This window comes from Arachis hypogaea, chromosome 11 (assembly GCF_003086295.3).
Source record: "Arachis hypogaea cultivar Tifrunner chromosome 11, arahy.Tifrunner.gnm2.J5K5, whole genome shotgun sequence".
Taxonomy (NCBI): Eukaryota; Viridiplantae; Streptophyta; class Magnoliopsida; order Fabales; family Fabaceae; genus Arachis; species Arachis hypogaea.
In genome coordinates this window covers 104,190,468-104,201,062 of record NC_092046.1, presented here as the reverse complement: position 1 = coordinate 104,201,062, position 10,595 = coordinate 104,190,468, and the positions used below count along the sequence as shown (strand labels likewise).

General features: G+C 37.7%; 1 non-coding gene across 1 annotated transcript; it reads right to left on the bottom strand.

The window, feature by feature from the left end:
* Nucleotides 1–1,097: 1,097 nt before the first annotated feature.
* Nucleotides 1,098–1,205, bottom strand: LOC112725171 (small nucleolar RNA R71). The gene has a single exon (XR_003164295.1). It is a non-coding gene; the product is annotated as a small nucleolar RNA R71 (small nucleolar RNA).
* Between the last annotated feature and the right edge of the window lie 9,390 nt (nucleotides 1,206–10,595).

The following is a 10,595-nucleotide window of genomic DNA, read 5'->3' as shown; positions in this document are numbered from 1 at the left end:
GCTGGCTGTGAAGCCATGTCTAATCTTTTGGACCGAGGTTTCAACTTATCATCACAAGAGCTTGTTGATTTCTATCAATCTTGCTGTTGAATGTAATGATATGCTAAAGCTTGGCTGGCCATTTGCCATGTCTAGTGTCTTGGATCGGAGCTTTCACTGAAAGCTTGGCTGGCTAGTAAGCCATGTCTAATTCCTGGACCGGAGTTTTAGACTAACATTGCATGATTCCTGGAATTCTCATTAGAAATTTTGAAATCCTTATTTTTCTTTTTCTAATTAATTTTCAAAAAATACCAAAAAAAATTAATAAAATCATAAAAAAATAAAAAATTTGATGTTTCTTGTTTGAGTCTAGTGTCAATTTTTATGTTTGGTGTCAATTGCATCTTTTTAATTTCCTAAAAGTTTTCGAAAACTCATGCATGATGTTCTTCATGATCTTCAAGTTGTTCTTGATGATCTTCAAGTTATTTTTCATATGTATTTTCAATTTGTTAGTGTCTAAACATTGAAAATTTCTAAGTTTGGTGTCTTGCATGTGTGTCTTTTCTTAAAAATTTTCCAAAATAAGTTCTTGGTGTTCATCTTGACATTCAAAGTGTTCTTGGTGTTCATCTTGACATTCAAAGTGTTCTAGCATGCATCATGTGTTTTGATCTTAAATTCTCAAATTTTGCATTATTTTTATGTTTTTCTCTTTCTTCATTAAAAATTCAAAAATAAAAAAATATCTTTCCCTTATTTCACTCATAAATTTTGAAAATTTGAATTGATTTAGTCATAAAGTTTTAAAATTTAATTATTTCTTATTAGTCAAGTCAAATTTTCAATTAGTTTCTCTAATGCAGCAGAATTGCAAGTATCATGGACTTCCATTGGAAGATCCTCATCAGTTTTTAGCTGAGTTCTTGCAAATCTGTGACACTGTTAAGACTCATGGGGTTGACCCTGAGATCTACAAACTTATGCTTTTCCCTTTTGCTGTAAGAGACAGAGATAGGACATGGTTGGACTCACAACCTAAGGACAGCCTGAACTCTTGGGAAAAGCTAGTCAATGCCTTCTTGGCAAAGTTCTTTCCACCTCAAAAATTATGTAAGCTTAGAGTAGAAGTCCAAACCTTCATACAGAAGGAAGGCGAATCCCTCTATGAAGCTTGGGAAAGATACAAGCAATTGATCAGAAGGTGTCCTTCTGGTATGCTTTCAGAATGGAGCATCATATGCATATTCTATGATGGTCTGTCTGAACTGTCCAAGCTGTCATTGGACAACTCTACAGGTGGATCTCTTCATCTGAAGAAGACGCCTGAAGAAGCTCAGGAACTAATTGAAATGGTTGCAAATAACCAATTCATGTATACTTCTGAAAGAAATCCTGTGAATAATAGGACAACTCAGAAGAAAGGAGTTCTTGAAATTGATACTCTGAATGCCATATTGGCTCAGAACAAAATATTGACTCAGGAAGTCAATATGATTTCTCAGAGTCTGAATGGATTGCAAGCTGCATCCAACAGTACTAAAGAAGCATCTTCTGAAGAAGAAGCTTATGATCCTAAGAACCCTGCAATGGTAGAGGTGAATTACATGGGAGAACCCTATGGAAACACCTATAATCCTTCATGGAGAAATCATCCAAATTTCTCATGGAAGGACCAACAGAAGCCTCAACAAGGCTTCAACAATAATGGTGGAAGAAATAGGTTTAGCAATAGCAAGCCTTTTCCATCATCTTCTCAGCAACATACAGAGAATTTTGAACAGAGCCATTTTGGCCTGGCAACCGTAGTCTCTGATCTATCCAAGATCACACTAAGTTTCATGAATGAAACAAGGTCCTCCCTTAGAAATTTGGAGGCACAAGTGGGTCAGCTGAGTAAGAAGATTACTGAAACTCCTCCCAGTACTCTCCCAAGCAATACAGAAGAAAATCCCAAGAGAGAGTGCAAGGCCATAACCATAACCAACATGGCCGAACCTAGAGAGAGTGAGGAGGACGTGAGTCCCAGTGAGAAAAGCCTCATGGGACGTCCTCTGGACAGAAAGGAGTTTCCCTTTGAGGAACCAAAGGAATCTGAGGCTCATACAGAGATCATAGGGATTCCATTGGATCTCCTTCTGCCATTCATGAGCTCTGATGAATATTCTTTCTCTGAAGAGGATGAAGACATCACTGAAGAGCAAGTTGCTAAGTATCTAGGAGCAATCATGAAGTTGAATGCCAGGTTATTTGGTAATGAGACTTGGAAGGATGAACCCCCCTTGTTCACCAATGAATTGAATGCATTAATGAGGCAGACATTACCTCAGAAGAAACCGGATCCCAGAAAATTCTTCATACCTTGTACCATAGGCACCATGACCTTTGAGAAGGATCTATGTGACCTAGGGTCAGGGATAAACCTCATGCCCCTCTCTGTAATGGAGAAACTGGGGATCTTTGAGGTACAAGCTACAAGAATCTCACTAGAGATGGCAGACAAATCAATGAAACAGGCTTATGGACTAGCAGAGGATGTGCTAGTGAAGGTTGAAGGCCTTTACATCCCTGCTGATTTCATAATCCTAGACACTGGAAAGGATGAGGATGAATCCATCATCCTTGGTAGAACCTTTCTAGCCACAGCAAAAGCTGTGATTGATGTTGATAGAGGAGAGTTGGTCCTTAAGTTGAATAAGGACTACCTTGTATTCAACACTCAAGGTTCTCCTTCTGTAACCATGGAGAGGAAGCATGAAAAGCTTCTCTCAATACAGAGTCAAACAAAACCCCCACATTCAAACTCTAAGTTTGGTGTTGAGAGGCCACAACCAAACTCTAAGTTTGGTGTTGAGAGGCCCCAACCCTGCTCTGATTATCTGTGAGGCTCCATGAGAGCTCACTATCAAGCTATTGACATTAAAGAAGCGCTTATTGGAAGGCAACCCAATGATATTTAATTATATATATTTATTTTTTCATTGTTATTTTATGTTTTCTGTAGGTTGATGATCATGTGAAGTCACAAAAACAACTGAAAAATCAAAAACAGAATGAAAACCAGCATTAAAAATAGCTCACCCTGGAGGAAGAGCTTACTAGCGTTTAAACACCAGTAAGAAGCATCAGACTGGCGTTTAACGCCAGAAAGAAGCATCAAGCTGGCGTTAAACGCCAGAAACAAGCACCAGACTGGCATTAAACACCAGAAACAAGCACCAAGTTGGCGTTTAATGCCAAGAAAGGGAGAAAAGCTGGCGTTCAACGCCAGAAACAAGCAGCAGTCTGGTGTTAAATGCCAGGATTGCACTCTAATGGTATTTTACATGCCTAAATAGAGCAGGGATGATAAGTCCTTGACCCCTCAGGATCTGTGGACCCCACAGGATCCCCACCTACCTCAACTCACACCTTTTCATAACACTTTTCCCTAAATACCCTTTACCAATCACCTCCACTCTTCCCCAAAAATCCCACCTACCTCCAATTCAAAATCCTTTCCCTCCCAAACCCAACCCTATTACACGAAACCTATCCCTCCCCCCACCCCTATATAAACCCCTCACCACTCCTTCATTTTCACACATTATAACCACTACTTCTACCCCTTGGCCGAACCACATATCTCCCTCCATCTCCTCCAATTTCTTCTTCTTCTACTACTTTCTTTCTTCTTTTGCTCGAGGACGAGCAAACCTTTTAAGTTTGGTGTGGTAAAAGCGTTGCTTTTTGTTTTTCCATAACCATTTATGGCAGCTAAGGCCGGAGAAACCTCTAGAAAGAGGAAAGGGAAGGCAAAAGCTTCCACCTCCGAGTCATGGAAGATGGAGATATTCATCTCAAAGGTCCATCAAGACCACTTCTATGAAGTTGTGGCCAAGTCATTTGTACCCTATGCAATTCAGCTGGAATTGTCATAGAGGAAGATATCCTCATTGAAGGAGACAAGCCCATCACTAAAAAGAGGATGGAGCAAACAAGAGAGCCCACTCATGGACCTCAACAAGAGCATGAGAAATTTCCTCATCATGAAATCCCTGAGATGTCTCAAGGGATGCACTTTCCTCCACAATACTATTGGGAGGAAATTAGCACCTTCCTAGGAGAATTAAGTTCCAACATGGGACAACTAACGGTGGAGCACCAAGAGCATTCCATCCTCCTCCATGAAATTAGAAAGGATCAAAGAGCTATAAGAGAGGAGCAACAAAGGCTAGGAAGAGACATTGAGGAGCTAACGCACTCCATAAGATCTTCAAGAGGAAGAACTAGCCGCCATCACTAAGGCGGACCCGTTCTTTAATTTCCTTGTTCTTTATTTTTCCGTTTTTCGTTTACTATGCTTTATGTTTATTTATGTTTGTGTCTTTATTACATGATCATTAGTTTTTAAGTGTCTATGTCTTAAAGCTATGAATGTCCTATGAATCCATCACCTTTCTTAAATGAAAAATGTTTTAATTACAAAAGAACAAGAAGTACATGAATTTTAAATTCATCCTTGAAATTTGTTTAATTATTTTGATGTGGTGACAATACTTTTTGTTTTCTGAATGAATGCTTGAACAGTGCATATGTATTTTGAATTTGTTGTTTATGAATGTTAAAATTGTTGGCTCTTGAAAGAATAATGAAAAAGGAGAAATGTTATTGATAATCTGAAAAATCATAAAATTGATTCTTGAAGCAAGAAAAAGCAGTGAAGAACAAAGCTTGCGAAAAAAAAAGAAAGAAAAAGAAAAAGCAAGCAGAAAAAGCCAAAAGCTCTTTAAACCAAAAGGCAAGAGCAAAAAGCCAATAACCCTTTAAACTAAAAGGCAAGGGTAAAAGGATCCAAGGCTTTGAGCATTAATGGATAGGAGGGCCTAAAGGAATAAAATCCTGGCTTAAGCGGCTAAACAAAGCTGTCCCTAACCATGTGCTTGTGGCGTGAAGGTGTCAAGTAAAGAGCTTAAGACTGAGCAGTTAAAGTTATAATCCAAAGCAAAAAGAGTGTGCTTAAGAACCCTTGACACCTCTAATTGGGGACTCTAGCAAAGCTGAGTCACAATCTAAAAAGGTTCACCCAGTTATGTGTCTGTGGCATTTATGTATCCGGTGGTAATACTGGACAACAAAATGCTTAGAGCCACGGCCAAGACTCGTAAAGTAGCTGTGTTCAAGAATCAACATACTGAACTAGGAGAATCAATAACACTATCAGAATTCTGAGTTCCTATAGATGCCAATCATTCTGAACTTCAAAGGATAGAGTGAGATGCCAAAACTATTCAGAGGCAAAAAGCTACTAGTCCTGCTCATCTAATTGGAACTAAGTTTTATTGATATTTTTGAATTTATAGTATATTCTCTTCTTTTTATCCTATTTGATTTTCAGTTGCTTGGGGACAAGAAACAATTTAAGTTTGGTGTTGTGATGAGCGGATAATTTATACGCTTTTTGGCATTGTTTTTAGGTAGTTTTTAGTATAATTTAGTTATTTTTACTATGTTTTTATTATTTTTATGCAAAATTCACATTTCTGGACTTTAATATAAGTTTGTGTATTTTTCTATGATTTCAGGTATTTTCTGGCGAAAATTGAGGGACTTGAGCAAAAATCTGATTCAGAGGCTGAAAAAGGACTGCAGATGCTGTTGGATTCTGACCTCCCTGCACCCGAAGTGGATTTTCTGGAGCTACAGAAACTCAATTGGGGTGGTCTGAATTGCGTTGGAAAGTAGATATCCAGGGCTTTCCAGCAATATATAATAGTCCATACTTTGCTCATGTTTTGACGACTCAAACTGGCGTTCAAATGCCAACTTCCTGCCCTATTCTGAAGTTAAACGCCAAAACAGGTTACAAACCAGAGTTAAACGCCACAAACAGGCTGCAACCTGGCGTTTAACTCCAAGAGAAATCTCTACACATGTAAAGCTCAATGCTCAGCCCAAGCACACACCAAGTGGGCCCCGGAAGTGGATTTCTGCATCATTTACTCATTTTTGTAAACCCTAGTTACTAGTTTAGTATAAAAACTACTTTTAGTGATTTATTTCACATCTTTGGATCATTTTTTAGATCTTTGGACGTTTAGTCCTTAGACCTATCTTTAGATCATTTTTGAGACTATCTTTGTATCACTTTTGATCTCTTGATCAGTTTTATGCTATCATAGATCATTGTACACGTTTGGAGGCTGGCCTCACGGCCATGCCTAGACCTTTCACTTATGTAGTTTCAACGGTGGAGTTTCTACACCCCATAGACTAAGGTGTGGAGTTCTACTATTCCTTATGAATTAATGCAAAGTACTATTGTTTTTCTATTCAACTCAAGCTTATTCTTATTCTAAGATATTCATTCGCACACAAGAATATGATGAATGTGATGATCAAGTGACACTCATCACCATTCTCACTTATGAATGCATGCCTGACAAACACTTTCGTTCTACATGAAAACAAGCTTGAATTCATATCTCTTAGCCTCCTGGTTCACGATCAGAGTCTTCGTGGTATAGGCTAGAATTATTGGCGGCCATTCCTGAGATCTGAAAAGTCTAAACCTTGTCTGTGGTATTCTGAGTAGGATCTGGGAAGGGATGACTGTGACGAGCTTTAAACTCGCGAGTGTTGGGCGTAGTGACAGACGTAAAAGGATCAATGGATCCTATTCCAACATGAGTGAGAAGCGACAGATGATTAGCCGTGTGGTGACAGCGCATTTGGACCATTTTCACTGAGAGGACGGACGGTAGCCATTGACAACGGTGATCCCCCAACATACAGCTTGCCATGGAAATGAGTATGAATGATTGAATGAAGACAGTAGGAAGCAGAGGTTCAGAAGGAACAAAGCATCTTCATACGCTTATCTGAAATCCCACCAATGAATTATATAAGTATTTCTATCTTATTTTATATTTTATTTATATTTTAATTCTCAAAAATTCATAACCATTTGAATCTGCCTGACTGAGATTTACAAGATGACCATAGCTTGCTTCAAGCCGACAATCTCCATGGGATCGACCCTTACTCACGTAAGGATTATTACTTGGATGACCCAGTGCACTTGCTGGTTAGTTGTGCGAAGTTGTGAAGAAGAAGTGAGATTACGATTGTGTATACCAAGTTGTTGACGCCATTGATATCACAATTTCATGCACCAATAGCTTTGATAGCATTCAACTTAAACTCATCCTCATTGACTCTCAGGGTTACCTCCCCTTTTTGGACGTCAATGAGGGTTCGTCCAGTTGCTAGGAAAGGTCTTCCTCGAATGAGAGTTGCACTCTTGTGCTCCTCCATTTCCAGCACTACAAAGTCAGTGGGAAAGGCAAATGGCCTAACCTTGACAATCATGTCCTCAATTACGCCTGATGGAATTTTAATGGAGCCATCAGCAAGTTGGAGACATATTCGGGTTGGTTTGACTTCTTCAGTCAAACCAAGCTTTCTGATAGTGGTTGCAGGTATCAGGTTGATACTTGCCCCAAGATCACATAAAGCTGTCTTGGTACAAGCATCCTCTAATGTGCATGGTATCATGAAGGTTCTGGGATCTTTAAGCTTCTCTGGTAAGCTTTTTAAAATGAATGTACTACATTCTTCAGTGAGAAAAACTTTTTCAGTCTCCCTCCAATCCTTCTTATGATTTAAGATCTCTTTCATGAACTTAGCATAAGAGGGTATTTGCTCAAGTGCCTTTGCAAACGGAATCTTTATTTCAAGAGTCCTGAGATAGTCTACAAAGTGGGCAAATTGTTTATCCTGTTCTGCTTGGCGGAGTTTCTGAGGATAAGGCATCTTGGCTTTATATTCTTCAACCTTAGTTGCTGCAGGTTTATTTCCTACAGAAGTGGTTAGAGATGCTTGCTTAAGGGGGTTGTTATCAGCACTTGCAGGTGTCTGATCCCTCATTGGCGTTTGAACGCCAGAATTGGGTACTTTTTGGGCGTTCAACGCCAGATTGCCACCCTTTTCTGGCGTTTGAACGCCAGAATTGGCCATCCACTGGGCGTTCAACGCCAACTTCTGACCCTTTTCTGGCGTTTGAACGCCAGAATCATTCCTCTCTGGGCTCTTATTGTCCTCAGAGGGATTTTGGGCAGTAGTTTGGTCATCCTCTGTTAGATGTTCCTTTCTTGGCTTCTTGTTGCTTTGAGTTGAGACATTCAATGTCTTTCCACTCTTTAAATGAACAGCTTGGCATTCTTCTGTTATCTGTTTAGATAACTGCTGTCTTGTCTGATTCAATTATTTTTCCATATTCTGGTTAGCATCTTTGGTTTCTTGTAGCATCTCTTTAAATTTTGCTAACTATTTTGTTACAGAAAATAGTTGCTGATTGAGTTCAGCAATTTGTTCTAGAGGACTAAGTTCAGTGGATGCTGCCTCAGCCTCTTCTTTCATGGAGATCTCACCACTTGAGTACAGGTGCTGATTTCTGGCAACTGTATCAATGAGCTCTTGAGCCTCTTCAATTGTCTTTCTCATATGTATAGATCCACCAGCTGAGTGGTCTAGAGACATCTGGGCCTTTTATGTAAGCCCATAGTAAAAGATGTCTAACTGCACCCATTCTGAAAATATTTCAGAGGGTATTTCCTTAGCATCTCTCTGTACCTCTCCCAGGCATTATAAAGAGATTCATTATCCTCTTGTTTAAAGCCTTGGATGTCCAGCCTTAGGTGTGTCATCCTTTTTGGAGGAAAATATTGATTCAGGAATTTGTCTGATAACTGTTTCCATGTTCTTATGCTTGCTGTGGGTTGGTTATTTAACCACCTCTTAGCTTGATCTTTTACAGTAAATGGAAACAGTAATAATCTATAGACATCCTGATCTACTTTCTTATCACGTACTGTGTCAGCATTTTGTAAGAACTGTGCCAGAAACTCAGTAGGTTCTTCTTGTGGAAGACCGTGATACTGGCAATTTTGCTGCACCATGATAATGAGCTGAGGGTTTGGCTCAAAATTGCTGGCTCTGAAGGGGGGTATACAGATACTACTCCCATATGAAGCAGTAGTGGGGTTAGCATATGACCCCAGAATCCTTCTGGACTGTTCATTTCCACTTGGGTCCATGATGGATAAAGGGAGATGATGTGGATTGTAAATAAAAATTTTATTTCCTTTTTTTTTAAATTAAAGAAATTAAAATAAAGTAAATAAAAAAAATGATGCAAGTTTCAAAAATTAAGAAAAGAAAAAGAAATAAAAGAAATTAGAAAACTAAATTAATTAATTAATTAAAAAGATTTGAAAATTTTTTGGTGTGGATTTTCGAAAAAAATGAGGAGAGAGAAAGTGGTTAGGAAGTTTTGAAAAAGATTTAAAAAGATAAATTTCTAAAATTGAAATTTTGACTTGACTAACAAGAAACTACCAAATTTAAAAAATTTTGACTAAGTCAACTTAAGGAATTCGAAAATGATGAGTAAATAAAGGAAAAGATATTTTCTTTTGAATTTAATGAGGAAAGAGAAAAACAATAAAATGACACCAAACTTAGAATTTTTAGATCAAAACAAAGAAAACAAACAAGAAAACTTTGAATGTCAAGATGAACACCAAGAACGCTTTGAAGATTAAGATGAACACCAAGAACAAATTTTGAAAATTTTTAAGGAAGTAAGGACACAAAAAATACCAAACTTAAAAATTTTTTATACTTTGGACACTAATAATTCGAAAATGTATAAGATAAACAACAAAAGACACCAAACAAGAAAATTTAAAGATCAAATAAGGAAAATTATCAAGAACAATTTGAAGATCAAGAAAGAACTAAGAAGATGTAATTAAAAATATGAAGAAAAAAAAAACATGCAATTCGAAAAATTGAAGGAAAATAAAAACATGCAATTGACACCAAACTTAAAACATGAAACTATACTCAAACAGAAGACTCAATTATTAGTTTATTAGTTTTTATTTATTTATTAAAAATTTTCGAAAAAAATTAGAAAAATAAAACAAGAGTTTTAAAATTTTAACAAAAACAATAATAAAAGACTCAAGGAAAAATTGAAGATTAATAAAGAAAAATAAGATTTTTGAAAAGAAAATAAAAGACTCAAATTTAGTGACTCTAAACCAAAAAAGATAAATTTTTCCTAATCTAAGCAACAAGATGAACCGTCAGTTGTCCAAACTCGAACAATCCCCGGCAACGGCGCCAAAAACTTAGTGCACGGAATTGCAATCACACCTTTGCAACTGCGCACAACTAACCAGCAAGTGTAATGGGCCGTCCAAGTAATACCTTACGTGAGTAAGGGTCAATCCCACGGAGATTGCCGGCTTGAAGCAAGCTATGGTTATCTTGTAAATCCTAGTCAGGAGATTAATGATAAAAATGATTTTGTTTATGAAAAGTTGAGATAGAACGAGAGTGGTTGTCAAGCACGCGTTCATAAAGTTGAGAATGATGATGAGTGTCACGGATCATCATATTCTTTATATTGAAGTACGAGTGAGTATCTTTGAACAGAATCAAGCGTGATCGAAAAGAAAATAATAGTAATTGCATTAATCCATTGAGACACAGTAGAGCTCCTCACCCCCACCTATAGAGTTTAGAGACTCATGCTGTAAAAGATACAATATGAGATGTAAAAT